The 17250-nt window shown below is 39.9% G+C and overlaps 1 long non-coding RNA gene across 1 annotated transcript in view; it reads left to right on the plus strand.

Moving 5' to 3' along the window:
- The first annotated feature begins 3033 nt into the window (after positions 1–3033).
- Positions 3034–17250, plus strand: part of LOC306645101 — a 37355-nt gene continuing 23138 nt past the window's right edge. The window contains exons 1-2 of the long non-coding RNA XR_013759539.1: positions 3034–3191; positions 10724–10803. This is a non-coding gene — a long non-coding RNA (uncharacterized lncRNA). The remainder of the gene's footprint in view (positions 3192–10723; positions 10804–17250) is intronic.

The following is a 17250-nucleotide window of genomic DNA, read 5'->3' on the forward strand; positions in this document are numbered from 1 at the left end:
GATTCTTTTCTCTTGCAGCCTTTAAAATTCTGTCTTTATTTTGTATGTTAGGTATTTTCATTATAATGTGCCTTGGTGTCGGTCTCTTATAATTTTGTATATTTGGAGTCCTATAAGCCTCTTGTACTTGATCTTCCATTTCATTCTTCAGATTTGGGAAATTTTCTGATATTATTTCATTGAATAGATTGTTCATTCCTTTGGTCTGTTTCTCTAAGCCTTCCTCAATCCCAATAATTCTTAAATTTGGCCTTTTCATGATATCCCATAGTTCTTGGAGATTCTCTTCATGATTTCTTACCATCTTCCTTGTTTGGTCCACTTTGTTTTCAAGGTTAAATATTTTGTCTTCAATATCTGAGGTTCTGTCTTCCAGGTGTTCTAGCCTATTGGTTATGCTTTCTATGGAGTCCTTAATTTGGTTTATTATTTCCTTCATTTCAAGGATTTCTGTTTGGTTTTTTTTCAATATCTCTAACTCTTTATTGAAATGATCTTTTGCTTCCTGTATTTGCTCTTTTAACTGTCGATTGGTGCAATCATTCAGTGCCTGCATTTGCTCTTGCATCTTGTCATTTGCTTCCCTGATCATTTTAATTATGTACATTCTGAACTCCCTTTCTGTCATTTCTTCTGCCATGCTGTCGTTAGGTTTTATTGATGTAACATCTAGATTTGTTTGCAGCATTTTCTTTCCTTGTTTTCTCATATTGTTCAGGTATCAGTGGACCGCTGAGATATTGCAGATTTCCTCTATTGACTTATAATGTCCCTGAAGATTTCTAGTATATCCCCTCTTAGCCTTCAATAGCCTGAAGTCCTGGAGGAAGTTGATAATGCTGTGGTCCACAAGGAAGCTGCCTCTCTAGGGGTGGTGGCCTTCCGGTGGGGTATATTCCCTGCTAGTGGGCAGAGGTACCTTCACTTGCTGACGAATGGTCATCCAAAGGGGAAGTAGGATGTGGGCTGATGCAAGGCCAGTTTGGGCCTGTGTCTCTGGTTTTACAGCCCTTGTGGGAGAACCTCACCTGGCAGGGAGGTCTCGCTGGTCATTTCCCCTCCTAGAGGTTCCGTTCAATTCAAAACTACTTCCTGGGCTGGGCAGCCTTCTTCTGCAATGTTCCCAGGGACCCGGACCTACCTCCTGGGCCTGGAAGCCTCGCCCTTCGCAGACAAATCTCCTTGGGCTGCCTCTCCTCAGAGAATCTGCCCGCAGTCCTGGAGCCTTTGCTCCGCCCTTCGGTTTGTCTGTGCGACTCTTCCACCAAGAAGCCGCCTAGGTCCTGGAACCCTGCTCTGCACCTAATCGCCTGGCTATGCGGCCCCTCCTCTGAGCAGCCACCTGGAGCCCCTTACAGTCGCTCCGAGTCCCAGTGACCCACCACATGCCTCTTCCTCCGGCAGCCGCCTGGTGTTCTGTGCGGTTGCTCTAAGTCCAAGTGACCCACCGCACACCTCCTTCTCCTCCAGGCAGTCACTCAGATCTGGTGCGTTCGTCACGAGTCCCAGGAACTCACTGTGCACCTCCTCGTCCCGACTGCCACCCGTAGCCCTGGTGCAGTCACTCCGAGCCCAAGCACCCCGCTGTGCTCCTCCTCCTCCTCCCGGCAACCTCCCTGTGTTCAAGAGCGGTTGCTCTGAGTCCAAACCACTCACCACGCTGCTCCTCCGGATAGCCGCCCGGAGCCCTGGTGCAGCTGCTCCAAGTCCAAGTGACATGCCTAGCCCGTGCTTCTCCTTCTCCTCTGGGCAGCCCCCTGTGTTCAGGGGTGGTCGCTTTCAGTCCAAACAGCTCACCATGCACTCCCTCCTTTGGGCAGCCTCCCAAAGCCCCGGTGGTTAGCTCCGAGTCCCAGCGCTGTGCTGAACAGCCTCCTCTCCAATGCTCCCAGTTGTCCGCGTTCACTGCTCCAGCGGGGGGAAGGGTGTCTTCGTCGGGCAAATCTACTTCACCAAGATCCCTGTGTTCGGGGCTACTGCCCCGTCCGGGACACCTCCCCAACGGGAGAGACTCACCCGGCTGCTTTGAGTTGGTCCCAAGTCTCTCTATATCTCCTCTTCTTGAGTCCTGAGTCCTGGAGCAACATGAAACGCAGCCACCCTCTAGTCTGCCATCTTGAATCTCAAATCTGTCTTTTTTTAAGTATAAGAAATATCGTTTGGAAAAATGGAAGATTACAGATCCCAAGTCTAAAATAGATAATATTTACACGCATTCTTTCCTACCTAAGCAGGGTTAGGGAATATAACAGTGGAATCTATGTTGCAGACAAGAACATTAAAAAAATCTGAATAGTCTGAGTTCAAAATAGACCCTTAGTAGGGGTCAAACCATAGGAAATGCTGATATATACCTATTATGTGGCTTTTGAGTGTGGGACTTGGAGTCAGATAGGACTTGTGTTCACGACCAGCTGCATTACTTATCAACTTCATGCAAGTTCCTTAAGCCCTTTGGGTCTCAACATCTGTTTCAACATGGGAGATAATATGAGCTTCATAGGGACATTGCTACACCAAGCCCTCTACCAGATGGAGGTACTTCAGCTGACACCCATCAGTAAAGGGCAAGGGGAACCTTGACATTTCTGGAATTATTTTCTCTCTCCTGAGTTTTTCTAAGCCAGGTTTCCCTTTCTTATAATTAAGCCAGAAGAGCTGCTCCAAACAAGAAGGACAGAAAGACATCACTCCTTCAAAAAGGAAGATTGAAGAATCTATCTGAAATAATGTCTTCAACCCAAACCTCTGCAATGTAGAGCTTGTTCCTTCCATCTTTCTTTCTCTTCCTCCATCATCCCTTTCTCCTTCCCTTCCTTCATCCCTTTCTTTCTGACCTTCTTAAGAATAATAGGATTATTTTACATTTGTCTAGTACTAAAAGAAGATAAAACAAAATCGCCACTCAATCTGGACTTACAGACTTACCAGGGCTCATAAAGCATGTGTTAGATTCTTATTCTCACCTCCACCCAGTTCCTACCTGGCTTAACTACCTCTCTGACCTCTTTCCCCACTCAGGCAAACAGGAATCATTTGGGAGATTCCATCTGGAAGCTCAGTGACTAAGCCAACTTGGCCTGGCTTGGTGTTGACATGCTCACCTATGAGAAGAGTGATTTACGTAAGGGAGGAAAGTAAGACTTTAGGGATCCAGTCTCACTGCATCTTCACAATGATCTTTCACTGGGGTTAGTATTTTACTCACTTTACTGAGAAGGCATATGTGACTAATAGAGATGGACTAGTTTTCCCAAAGCCCTTCATCTATCTCCCAAACTCCCTGTTGCCTGAGTTGTCTCCGCAAAGGATAACTCACATTGTGCAAATCCCTGCTTGAAACTCACATCATGCTTCCAGTCAAGACCAGACCCCTCCCCACAGCCACAAGACCCTTCACGATCTGGCTTCTGACTTCTTCAAATCAGTTAGGCATGTTCTCATCAAGAGACCTTCACCCTTGCTGTTCCTTCTGCCTGGGACGTTTTCCTAAATCCTTCCATGGAAGACTTCTTGTCATTCCATGCTGCTCTGTCATGAAGGTGTCCCTGACCACCCAGTCTACAGTACCTCCTCATCTCTGATCTATCTTCCTCATTGCACATATCAGTTGTTTGAAATTTACTTGCTTATTCAATAAGATTACTTATTTGTTATCTAAGCTGCATAAGGATCAAGACTTTCTCATCTTCTCATTATTATGTCTCCAGTTTCTAGCACTGTTGTACAATAATAAGAGCTAGAGAATTACTTATTAATTGGATAAAGGAAGGAATAGGAGCTGTCTAATCTGTTCTGTAGTGCTATAAATACCATAGACCTGGTAATGTAGAATGAAAAAAATTTAATGGATCAGAGTTCTGAAGATTGGGAAGAACTACGTGGTACCGATGTTTGGTGAGGGCCTTCTTAATGTATCATCACATGGCAGAAGGGCAAACTAAGATAGCAAGAGGATGCCAATCTCACCCCTTTATAATGGCGTTAACCTGTACATGAGGACAGAGCCCTCATAACTGAAACACTTCCCATCAGGCCCCACCTCCCAACATCGCTACATTAATGATTAAGTTTCTAACACATGAGCTTTGGAGGGATAAAACATTCAAGCCATAGAAGGAATATATAAGAGAGATCAGTCTAGGCTGCTGCAGAGTTTTAGATTTGGTTCCTAATGAGATTGGAACCCAGCCAAACAAGACCCCAAACTTAGGCTGGGGATGTTGCTCAGTGGTAAAGTACATGCCAGGTATTCATAAGGGCCTGAGTTAGACCCCCAGCACTGCAAAACAATAAAAATAAAAATTTAAAAAGACCAAACTCTAGAAACTGATGCCAAAATAAATTATTCAAAGAATTTAAAATATCACTCACTCTCAAACAAATGTAAAAGAAACCTGTGTCAAAGACTTGAATTCGTTAATGAGGAAACCAGTAAGATGTTAAAATCAATTCACATAACAATTTGAAGAACAGGGAGATGTTGGCACTAGGGAATGCTGACATAAATTTGCTAATAGGTGCAAAGTTAGTTCATATCCTATCAGGTTTTAAATTGTAATGCTTGGGATCATTTTTTCTGGAGGATGAGAATTGTCTGAGGGAGAATTAGAGGGCAAGTACCCTCAGAAGATGACTCCAATGTTAATGCCGTTTCTGCTCAGCCTGAAATTCCATTGAAACTTAATTTATAGCAAGTTTAAGCAACAAATTACGTTTTTACTTCAGATCAGTTAATGGGAAGATAGATCTGTGTCTTAGGCGCCATTTTCTCTTTTTCCTTAGAGATTGACCTCTTGTAAAATTTGAGTCAGTAAATTCTGAGGGCAGGGTCCTCCATGGCTCATATATTTAGGAGTTATTCCATTTTCACCTCCAAAGTGAGTGAAATACAAATTTAGTTGGAGAAAAGCTAATGTTTACTCCTCTACTGATATTCCCAAGGAAAGAAAATATACTCAAACTTGTATCTGGGTAGCTACTTTAGGGAGAGTTGAGAAGTTCCAGATCAGAAAAGTACAAACCCAGGAGGAGACATGCACGGATAACTTTGCAGGAAATTGTTGGAGCAGAAACAGTGAAGAATAATTGACCCTAAAAGCTGGGTGTGTGGAGAAGGATGGTTAAGTTTAGCATAATCCTGAAGAGTTAGGACTTAGGTGGTGTAAAAAGCAAATGCAAATTAAAAATAAGAGGCTTAATTCTCCCTACTGAAAACAGGAGTAATTTTTCCCTTCTCCTCCCTTTCAAATTTTTTTTTCATATCCTTTTCAAATGTACACAAATCTTTTCAATGGCTGAGAGAGTCTCTTGCCAGCCTCAGAGCTCAGCTATATTTCCTTAAGACTGGGATCCATGTCTTTGAAGTGTAACGAAGATAAAGTCCATCTTCCCATGTCCTGGGAAGAGATGGGCCTAACTTTTCACCTGACTGTAAATTACAAAACCTGCCTAATATATCATCCACTTGTTAATATAAAAAAGTGAAATTCCTATCTGTTTTTGCAATCTCTTTATTGGTTTTCCTATAACACACATCACATTCTGGTTTCACAGATTTTTTTTAAATATAAAATTGTTTTCTTTCTCTTTTACCTCTGTAAAGAAGTTTTCTGGGTTGGGAGATCTTGGTTTTAATTATGTATCTTCTAATACTAGCCTGTGTCCATTTTTTGCTACTATAACAGAATACTATAGACTGGGTAATCTATGGAAAAAAAATTCATTTCTCACTGTTCTGGAGGCTGGGAAGTCTAAGACTGAAGGGTTACATCTGGTGAGGGCCTCCATGCTACATCATAACATTGCAGAAGGAATCACATTGCCAGTGAGAACATATAAGAGCCAGAAACTAGGTATTCAAGAGAACTTGCTTTTACAACAAACCCACTTTCCTCTACTCCCTGTAGGGAATTGAACCCAGGGCCCCTCTTGTACTCTACCACTGAGCTACTTCTCCAGCTATAACAAACGCACCTGTGTGATAAATAATTCACTCCCATGATAATGGCATTAATCCATTCATAGGAGCCCTTATGAACTACTCACTTCTTAAAGGTCGCATCTCCCAATCCCATCATAATGTCAATTAAATTTCAACATTCACTGGTTTCTAAAGAGAGTTCAGAATAATTTAAGCATAACTTAGATTGATTCCCTGAATGATATGGGAAGTAGAACAATATTTAAGCATTGCAAAATCTTGGTGGTGAGGAAGACCAGTTTTCAGGAAACACTGGACTCAGGATTGTCATATCTTGATCTTCCCATTGTCCTCCAACAGATGTCAGGAGCATTTTGACTGTGAACTTTGGTGTGGTTAGTGTCATTCACCCACAGACCATTAGCATGAGTGAGGATGAACCCTTGGCCAAGTGGGGCTTCCCCTCTAAGATAGGATGTCTGTCCCATGGCATGAGGCATTTCACTGGTTCTCAAATATAACTGGCTTTCCTAATCATTTCTGAAATGACAAGTTTTTTTTATGTAAAACAGACATTATTTCTTGGAGCTCTCTCCCATGTGGTCCAAAGTTAGTATTGAAAAATGTTGACTATGTAGCCATAGAAACCTCACTGGGAAATCAGAATGCCTGGTGAAAATTCCCAGAACACTTGTCAGCACTAACCAAGAGTTGCAGAAAGGAACTTCTGGCTCTGGTGAATTTCTCCACGGTCTAGGACCCCTGTTACAAAGCTGGCTTTGTGAGGAGGCCATCGCTCTGAGACTGGGCCTGCCCAGCTGACTTGCAGGCACAGATTGAATGAGTCCCCAGTCTGACCCCAGCAGGAAGAGTAGAGTGTGCCAGGAAAAAATCTTGGAGGAAGAAAAAGGCAACTCATTAAATTGTCCAGCACATAAAACACAGATAGTTTTCAAGATAGAGAGGAAGCATAGTTTCTTAGATTCAGAAATGGTGGTTCAAGTGTGTTCTTTATGAGGGATCTGCTTCAAAATTGGAGGATTGATCCTTCACTCCCAAGAATTCTGTAGAGAACATATGTGCACAGATGCCATACACATCTGTTCTGAAATAAATTAACATGTTAAGGGGGGATAAAACTGCAAGGCCTCTAAAATAGCACCACTGGGGAGGAGAGCTATTCAAAGAGGAATGTTTTAATGCCTTGGGTTGGAGTTCTGTACTGCAGACTAAAAAGAAGACCTCTATCTCTGTTGACTATGAGTTTCTATGGAATTCAATTTAATCATCAATAAAAACAATTTATTTTATGTCACTTTAGCCATAGATGCAAAAATAATAACCATTGGTTTTGTCCTACAAGATACAATTGATAAAAGGCGATTCATTAAAAGAAGCATCTAGAAAGTCTAGGTACATATTCCCTGTAATACTAAATTTGAAAACATTATGTAATTGGTGGCAAAACTAGCTACAACCTAGAGTTATACTTGTGATATGGTTTCTTTTATCCACCCAAATATAAATATGCAAATTTCCATGACAGCAAGTTGTTTTTTTCTATGCTGTGGATGGTACCTTATCATTATGTGCATTACAAAATATCCAAGTGTTAATATTCATGCCCATGATCAGATGCATTTTCCAATTGACATAATAATGTACCACAGAGTATGGGACTCTGTTAAAGGTACTAGGACTCTGAAGACTCTTTCAGAGGGCAACACAGGACTCTGACTGAAGTAGGACTAGCAACAAACCAATAAGTCTAAGAACGTTGGTGCTAGCATGAATGTACTACTCATGGACATTGTTGTTATTATTAAAATCCTACAACCACCGTGCTTTGCTTCAGTCATACTGACGATTCTTTTTCACTCTATGAAAGAAGATTTCCACTGGAATTTTTTTTCCTAAACTATCCTCTAGACTTTCAATCCTTCAAAAAAAAATTTTGTTTTTAATTTCTGAGCGGTGAGTTTTGCTCTTATAGCTTCTAAGCAAAGATTAATGAGACTTCAAGGGTGTGTACAATTTCTTCTATTCATTTGGAGCCATACCCTTTAGTTTATAAGTATTCTGACTATTTTAGTCATAGTACTAAGCATTGCTATTTAATAAAAAACATTTAAATCTTTTATTCTCTATAAATGTGCTCGAAATGCCAAAAAGGGGGTGGGCCCACTTAAGAGTAATCACCAAATCAATAATCCAATGTCAGTGTTATTCGAATTTTGATAAAAGTCTAGTGTTTTCCTGCTTTTGATTTCAGTTGAACCTTAGTTGATTATAATTAGTGAATTTGATCTTCATTTATTCTTTCAAAATTGCCCTCTCATTCTAAACCAAAATCTTTAAACATTCAGAAAAATGCATAACTACTCTTCAAATGAGATATGTTCAGTTTTGAGCTCTGGAGTTTGTTTTTTATTCTTCAGTATGTGGCATTTCTTTAAGTATTTTCTGTAGTACCAGTTTAGTAGTCATGAATTCTTTTTGTTTCTGCTTATTTGGAAGGTTTTTATTTATCCTTGCGTTCTGAAGGATAGCTTTGCTGGATATAGCCATCTTGGTTGACAATTATTTTAATCTCACAATTTCTTCTCTTTATAATATTTCTTTTTAAAAATAAATGAATGTGGGCTGGAGATATAGCTTACAAGCACAAGGCCCTGGGTTCAATCCCCAGCACCGCAAAAAAATTAATTAATTAAATAAAAATAAGTATGTATATACTTATATTCTATATGTATATTCTTATAAAAATAAGAATGTATGGTGGATCACAGAATTTCTTTTCCAACTTACACATTAATTGAGAAGTGAAACCACAACAAGTGAGGGAATCTTGAGCACAATTGTGAAGCAAGAAAATTTCATGTTAAGGAAACTCATGGAAAAGTAAGAGGAGCATAAATCAGACCTAGGTTTGAATTCTGATTCTACTCTGTGCTACAATAGTGTCTTCTGCCTACTGAAAACTTAACATACATCAGGCACTACACATGTATTATTCCTGATTTTCATATAATTTGTCATATCTATTATGTTTCCTCCATTTGCAGGTGAGAAGTTTGAAATGAATAACTAATAAAGTTAATTACATCCCTGATCAAAAGTGTTGCTATAAAAATTAATTTTTTAAGAAAGCACAACTCTTTATATTAATGACACTAATAGTAATAATACTGAGATTAAAACTTAGATTGTGTCAGGCATATTGTGTTATGCAATCTCTTTATTACCTTGTTTAATCTTACCCAATCAACAACTTTTATAATCTGATCTTTCTGATAAAAAAACCTGAGTCTTTTGAGCTCGACTTGTTCAGAGTTGGTCAGTGACATATCTTAAAGCTACCTGTCTCTGACACTGAGGCCACCATATAGCCTCTGTTCTAAAAACTGCATGCCTGTTTTAAATGATCCTTTTCTGTCATTTTCTAACTAGATTTCAGATAAAATTGGTCATGAGGTCCCTTGATTAATGACCATCAGTGACAGCATGAAATTCCATTTTAACAACTCTGAAGACAGTGGAAACATGGAACAAAACAGTTAGCCTTAACTTCTAGTTTCTTCATAGAAACTTCTGATGAATCCATAGCAAGTTACAGAAAAATGAAGATAAAGCATGTGAAATATGGGCCTACTTACCAGTAAATTCATTGACTATACATAGGCATAGATACTTTATCATCTGTGGCCCCTTTAAGTTTCATTGGTGGATAGAAAGCATTTGTATTGATATGTAGACAAAAAACCCTTTGGAATCTTCCAGTACAGATTGTTTTGTTCTGTCTCAAATAATTTACTTTGTTAGTAATGACAATCTGGAAAGGTTTTAGGGGAAAGTAATGGCACAAAGTCTCTAAAAACTATGTTTTTACTCATGAGATTACTCAGAGACACTAGGTTATTTTACTATAAGGCCCAAAAGAAACCCATATGCAAAGGGTACATGGAGAAGACCAAGGCACTATATCTGACAGTCCCAGTTGAGTCCCCAGTCAAGAGCCAATGGCAATGGCCAGCTATATAACTGAGCCATTCTGGGTATTTAAGCTCAGACAAGCCCTCAGATGCCTGAATCTGCAGCTATTATCATGTGAAGCTGAGGAACTGCCAGATGAACTCCATCAAACCACATAATTGTGAGAGGATTAAAAGGTCCCTGTTTTAACCCATTAAGTTCTGGGTTTGGTCATGCGGTGGCAGGAATTAACAGAATAGACCTACTGTCAGAAGTAATTGGAAGGCAGTTTGGGCTGATAAGAAAAAGAACTTTTACACCAATAAGATTATTTGTTTTTAGACCTAGTATAATCCACAGAAAGTGAATAGTCAATTCTGGAATTGTTCAGAACAATTAGGGTACCCATCTGGAACTAGGTGAGATTTGGACTTTCTAACCCATGCTTTGGATTGTATTAAATTATTTTTTTGACACTCATTGGCTGTCTGCAGGATTTTAATAAATAACTTCTTTATATGAACTTGTAAACTTGCTTTTTTCTCTTCTCACCAACCTAAAAAATGTATACACTGAGCGTATCATATGTTTTTGTCTGAAAAATGCATTATTGAATAAAATGACAATTTGATTCATTTCAGTTCAGTAAGTATTATTTGTTTTGCTTTGTTTTATTTTGAGACAGGGTCTCACACCATGTTGCCCAGGCTGGTCTTAAAGTTCTGTACTTAAGTGATCCTCTCACTTTAGCCTCCCAAGTGCTAGGACTACAGGCACATGTCACTGATCCTGGTCAGCAAATATTAATTTTGTGTTTTTATTATACAGGATTCAATGACAAGCAAGGAATACAGAGAAGAAAATATAGCCTCTGACCTTACAGAACTTTCTACTAAAGTGGGTAAATGGTGAGTAAATAAACCAGTAACTCCAATACCCTGTAGAATCTTAGCACATATGTAAAATCTGAACAATACATTATAAAAGGATAGAAAGAGTAATTCCATTTGACCGTGGCAATTGGAGAAGTCTGATGATAACTACCATCAATCAAAATAGGTCTGAGATACAGGATTGATTAGAAGAAGGAGAAGGAGAACATTCCAGGCAGAGAGAAGAATGTGAGAAAAAGGTCTAGAGCAGGGATGTACAAGGTGTATTTGGGGAACAGAGTTCATCCAGCTTAGCTAGATCACTTGGTAGATATTGGGCAGTTGCGAGAGACAAGAATGAAAGATGTTCTGAGCACAGTTTAAGGGCTAAAAACCAGATGGATATGCACATGTGATTCTGAGGGTATCCAGGGCATACTGAGTGTTTTAAAGCATGCAGGTTGCATGACCTCAGACAAACTTTAGAAGGATTAATAGGCTTGTAGAAGAGAAGGGAGGAGTAAGTGGAGGGGAGGTAATGAGAACAAAGACTGGAGCATGGGAGCCCAGTTGGGGACATTACCACAACATTTCCACTCAGATGTCCCATAGGTCTCTCAAACTTATTTTGACCAAGAGAGAGCTCTTCATTTTTCCCACCAAATGTGTTACTCCCTTAACCTTTTCCATCTCAGTATATGGCACCACCAACCTCCCATTCCTCTAGACAAAAACCAAAAGTCCTTTTTTTGATTTCTTTCTTTTCCCTACTATCACTTCCAACCCATTGGAAAGTATTGACACTACCTCAAATCATTTTATCACTTTATCAAATCATTTCTCTCCATTTTCCTTATTAACACCTTAGTTAAGAGAACCCTAAACCTTAACTGAGCTGCAAAGCCCATCTGAATGGTGTTCCTCTTTTCTCTTTCTCCAAATGGCAGCTTGCTCAAAGTATAAGTCAAATCATATCACTCTCCTGCTCAAAATACTCCAATGGTGGTCCATTGCAGGCAGAACAAAATCCAAACTTTTTAATCTTGGCTTTAAAAAGCCCTTCATATCATGTCCTCTGCTTCAGATTCATGTCCTCTGCTTCAGATTCTCTCTCTCCTCTCCCTTCATACCCACGATGCTGCAAATTCTTTCTGCCACTGGAATTTTCCAAGTCATCACCACATCAGAGACCTTTTAATTGATGGGTACCAGTAGCATAACTCTGCTGATAGAGTATCAGTTATGTCTCATTCTTTGTGAATTTTTACAGGGGCAGGGTCCATATCTTACTCATTCGATCTGTACATAGCTTTTCAACAGTCACATGTAAAGATTTTTGGCTTGTGGCTGCAGCAGTTATTGCAGAAATTGGCTAAATTGAAAAGGGTCATCTTGTGGGAAGCCCCTCAGAAAACTCTTACAGCTCACTTCCTCCCAGGCTGCCTCTCTGGAACTACATTTGGTTGATACACACTGGAATATCAAAGATGGTAGTGGGTAGGAAAGGGAAAGGAAGGGGAGAAAAAGTCAGCCCTGAGGCTCTGTGAACTCCTCCATTTCCCAGTTCCAACACTGTTCCTTTCTTCATCTGTATCTTTATTTTTTTTTATTTTTTTTTAATGTAAACAAATGGGATACATGTTGTTTCTCTGTTTGTACATGGCATAAAGGCATACCATTTGTGTAATCATAAATTTACATACAGTAATGTTGTTTGATTCATTCTGTTATTTTTTCCCTTCCCCCCACCCCTCCCACCCCTCTTTACCCTCTATACAGTACTTTCTTCCTCCATACTTGCCCCCCTCCCTAACCCTAACTCTAACCCTAACATTAACCCTTCCCTCCCCCCCCATTATGTGTCATCCTCCACTTATTAGCGATATCATTCGTCCTTTGGCTTTTTGAGATTGGCTTATCTCACTTAGCATGATATTCTCCAATTTCATCCATTTGCCTGCAAATGCCATAATTTTGTCATTCTTTATGGCTGAGTAATGTTCCATTGTATATATATACCACAGTTTCTTTATCCACTCATCACTTGAAGGGCATCTAGGTTGGTTCCATAGTCTGGCTATTGTGAATTGAGCAGCTATGAACATTGATGTGGCTGTATCTCTGTAGTATGCTGATTTTAAGTCCTTTGGGTATAGGCCAAGGAGTGGGATAGCTGGGTCAAATAGAGGGTCCATTCCAAGTTTTCTAAGGAATCTCCACACTGCTTTCCAGAGTGGCTGCACTAATTTGCAGCCCCACCAGCAATGTATGAGTGTACCTTTCTCCCCACATCCTCGCCAACACCTGTTGTTGCTTGTATTCTTGATAATCGCCATTCTAATTGGGGTGAGATGGAATCTTAGGGTGGTTTTGATTTGCATTTCTCTTATTACTAGAGATGTTGAACATTTTTTCATATGTTTATTGATTGCTTGTACATCTTCTTCTGTGAAGTGTCTGTTCATTTCCTTAGCCCATTTGTCGATTGGATTATTTGTATTGTTGGTGTAGAGTTTTTTGAGTTCTTTATAGATTCTGGAGATTAGTGCTCTATCTGAAGTATGAGTGGCAAAGATATTCTCCCACTCTGTAGACTCTTTCTTCGCATTACTGATAGTTTCCTTTGCTGAGAGAAAGCTTTTTAGTTTGAATCTATCCCAGTTATTGATTCTTGCTTTTATTTCTTGTGCTATGGGAGTCCTGTTGAGGAAGTCTGGTCCTAGGCCGACATGTTGAAGATCGGGACCTACTTTTTCTTCTATAATCTGCAGAGTCTCTGGTCTGATTCCAAGGTCCTTAATCCATTTTGAGTTGAGTTTTGTGCAGGGTAAGAGATATGGGTTTAGTTTCATTCTGTTGCATATGGATTTCCAATTCTCCCAGCACCATTTGTTGAAGAGGCTATCTTTTCTCCATTGCATATTTTTGGCACCTTTGTCTAGTATTAGAAAGTTGTATTTATTTGAGTTTGTGACCGTGTCCTCTATTTTGTACCATTGATCTACCTGTCTATTTTGGTACCAGTACCATGCTGTCTTTGTTACTATTGCTTTGTAATAAAGTTGAAGTTCGGGTATTGCGATACCCCCTGCTTCATTTTTCCTGCGAAGGATTGCTTTAGCTATTCTGGGTTTCTTATTCTTCCAGAATAATTTCATGATTGCTTGCTCTATTTCTGTAAGGTACGTCATTGGGATTTTAATTGGGATTGCATTGAATCTGTATAGCACTTTTGGTAGTATGGCCATTTTGACAATATTAATTCTGCCTATCCAAGAACATGGGAGATCTTTCCATCTTCTAAGGTTTTCTTTAATATCTTTCTTTAGTGTTCTGTAGTTCTCATTGTAGAGGTCTTTCACCTCTTTTGTGAGATTGATTCCCAAGTATTTTATTTTTTTCGATGCTATCGTGAATGGGGTAGTTTTCATAATTTCTCTTTCTGAGGATTCATCACTTATGTATAAAAATGCATTGGATTTATGAGCATTGATCTTGTAACCTGCCACTTTACTGAATTCACTTATGAGTTCTAACAGTTTTCTGGTGGAATTTCCTGGTTTCTCAAAGTATATAATCATATCATCCGCAAATAGGGATAGTTTGAGTTCTTCTTTTCCTATTCGTATTCCTTTAATTTCCTTGGTCTGTCTAATTGCTCTGGCTAGAGTCTCAAGAACGATATTGAATAGGAGTGGTGAAAGAGGGCATCCCTGTCTTGTTCCAGTTTTTAGGGGGAATGCTTTCAGTTTTTCACCGTTTAGAATGATATTAGCCATGGGCTTAGCATAGATGGCCTTTACAATGTTAAAGAATGTTCCCACTATCCCTATTTTTTCTAGTGTTTTGAGCATGAAGGGATGCTGTATTTTATCAAATGCTTTTTCTGCATCTATTGAAATAATCATGTGATTCTTGACTTTAAGTCTATTGATATGGTGAATTACATTTATTGATTTCCGGACATTGAACCAACCTTGCATCCCTGGGATAAAACCCACTTGATCGTGGTGCACTATCTTTTTAATATATTTTTGTATGCGATTTGCTAAAATTTTATTGAGAATTTTTGCGTCAATGTTCATTAATGATATCGGTCTGAAATTTTCTTTCCTCGATTTGTCTCTGTCTGGCTTGGGTATCAGGGTAATATTGGTTTCATAGAATGAGTTTGTCATCTGTATCTTTAAATCTCCTATTCCTCCCCTCCCTTTCCTACTGCATTTCCAAAACACACCTCCAACTAAACCATGGTACCGGCCCATTCAGTCCCTTGTGAGGACTGTCTACTTGGCTTGCAGAAAGCTGTCTTCTCTGTCCTTACTGGGCTTTTCCTCAGTGTATCTAGGTAGAGAGGGAGAAGCAAGACAAACTCGCTAGTGTCTCATAAGGGCACTAATTCCATCATGAGGGCCCCACCCTTATTATTTTATCTAAACCTCCCAAAAGTTATTGCCACATACTTTTGCATTGTGAGTTAGGGCTTCAATATATGAATGGAGGGATAAAATTAAGGTCATAGTATCTCCTTATTAAAAGATATCCTACCTAGAATATTTGAAGAGACCACTGTTTTTCCTGACCTAACCCACTAGTATTAGTAAAGGCAACAGAATAAATCAGGGACTCAGTGGTAGGAGCAGGTGTGTAATCCTTCAAATTCATAAGGAAAAGTCACACAAACCCCACCTCAACCAGGGCCCTCCCACCAGACACCAACCAAAGAGGCAATTACTTTTCAAAGGATGCAAGATGAAGCCCCATCAAAAGTCAGGAAATGGCCATACTCTATGGTCCCATTCATTTTTCCCTAAAAAGAACCAAGCAGAGCCTAGGCATCTTGTCATACCAGAGAGTAAGAAAGTCGTCAGAGACCTCTGAAGCTATAGGGAATGACAAAAGAGCTAAACTGACAAGGAGTCTCTTTGGGCCCAAACTAAGATAAGTATGGCAAGAAAATGTAACTTTTGTGTGAAGGTTTAAATAAGGGTCCCCCAGAGGTCCATGTTAAAAGCTTGGTCCCCAGCCCATGAAACTCCATCATGGGAGATGATGAACCTTTATGAGGTGGAGCCTCCTGGAAGGAAGTTAGGTCACTGGGGGTGTGCCCTTGATAACTGCGATTCTGGCCCCTTCCTCTCTTTGCTTCCCGGCCACCATGAGATGAGCAGCCTCCTTCAACCCAAGATCCTACCATGATGTACTTCTTGCTTGCCACAGCCCCCAAAACAATAGGCCAAGTGAACAGGAACTGAAACCTCTGAAACTGTGAGCCCAAATCAACCTTTCCTCCTTCTAAGTTGATTATCTCAGGTATTCATTATACTAACAAAAAGCTGCAAACATGGCCTGCAATGATTGCAGTACACCAAGTATGCTAAAAATCTGCACGTTCATGATCCAGAAAAAAAATCAGTCATCTTTCTGGAGGTTGTAGGAAAACTATCCACTATTCTGAAAACTAGTAAACAAAGGAAAGGAATCGAGAATTTATTGCATCTTTCCTGTGTAAACTCTACTAATTAAAGTAAGCAAATAGTTGAACCAAAGTTCCCTGGAGGCAGTCCCTTATCCGTAGCTATAGCTCTCACCTGGTTCTTAGGATACCGTCTTCTTCCAACCACTTTCAGGTCAAAGGACGCTGTGTTAGTTTGCTAGGTTGTATAATAAAGTACCACAAACTGAGTGGCTTAAACATCGGAATTATCTAATCTCACAGTTGCGGAGGCTGAAAACCTGAGATCAAGGTGTCAGTTGGGTGGGATCTTTCTGAAGGCTGCAAGGGAGAACTGGTTCCATTGTCTCTCCTCATTGTCTTTGGAGTCCCTTGGCTTGCAGGAACATCATCCCCCCTTTGCTGTTGTGTCCACATGGCCTTCTTCCTGTGTATCTGTATGTCTGTGTGTCCACATTTCCCCCTTTTATAAGAAAAATCCCTGTTGGATTAGGGTCTACCCTATTGATCTCATTTTAATTCAATTACCTCTATTAAATAAAAACTATTTATTTCCAAATAAGGTCATGTTCAAAGGTATTAGGGAGGATTCTGAGATATCTCCTTGGGAAGAGCATGATTCAACCTATGACATATACTCACAGCATCTACTATTGCTCGTCCTCATTTCTTGTAGATTATGCTGAGTTTTCCCACAACTGACAAATGGTCCCTTTGTTAAAGCCCCTTAGAATGTGCCAGGTTGTGCTCTGGGACTCGGACACATTCACTTTGAGAACTATTCAATAAATTAAGTTGACAGGAAGAAGAGAGGGTGGCATGGGTGGTAGGTGAAGTGAGGGATGGGCAGTGTGAAGCCTATTTCCAGTTTCCTGCCTTGTAATTGGTAGGCATGGTGCCTTTCACTGAGGTCAGGCATGCAGAGAAGGCTGGGTTGGGGAATGCAAAGGAGATAATAACTTTGTGTTTAGACACATAGGGTATAAACCATACACACACAAAACCAGAAAGCCTGTACCTTATAATGT

This window comes from Sciurus vulgaris, assembly GCF_902686455.1.
Source record: "Sciurus vulgaris genome assembly, chromosome: 15".
NCBI classification, from domain to species: Eukaryota; Metazoa; Chordata; class Mammalia; order Rodentia; family Sciuridae; genus Sciurus; species Sciurus vulgaris.